This window comes from Benincasa hispida, chromosome 4 (genome assembly GCF_009727055.1).
Source record: "Benincasa hispida cultivar B227 chromosome 4, ASM972705v1, whole genome shotgun sequence".
NCBI lineage: Eukaryota > Viridiplantae > Streptophyta > Magnoliopsida > Cucurbitales > Cucurbitaceae > Benincasa > Benincasa hispida.
Window position 1 is genome coordinate 68,252,860 of NC_052352.1, and position 554 is coordinate 68,253,413.

The following is a 554-nucleotide window of genomic DNA, read 5'->3' on the forward strand; positions in this document are numbered from 1 at the left end:
GACATAGTAAACTTCATAGTTTGCGGTCAACTACTGGATGATTATACATACCAGTAGAAGAAAAAGCTAAGATATGATGCCAAAATTTATTTCTGGGACGATCCCTTCCTATATCGACAAGGACCTGATCATATATTACAACGACGTGTTCCTGAGCATGAAGCAAAGCACATTTTAGAGCTTTGTCATAAGTCTCCATATGGAGGACATTTTGGGGGGCAAAGAACAGCAGCAAAAGTCTTGCAGTGCGGCTACTTTTGGCCAACACTATTTAAGGATGCCCATGCCCATGTTATATAATGTGACAAGTGTCAAAGGACGGGGAATATGTCTAAAAGAAATGAAATGCCATTGACGTCAATATTAGAAGTCGAATTATTTGATGTTTGGGAATTGACTTCATGGGCCCGTTTGCACCATCTGAAGGTCATCAATATATTCATGTGGCGGTTGATTATTTATCGAAATGGGTTGAGGCCATCGCATGTGCCAAGAATGACGCGGCCACTGTGGCAAAGTTTCTGAAGAAGAACATTTTTGCTCGAAATGGGTTA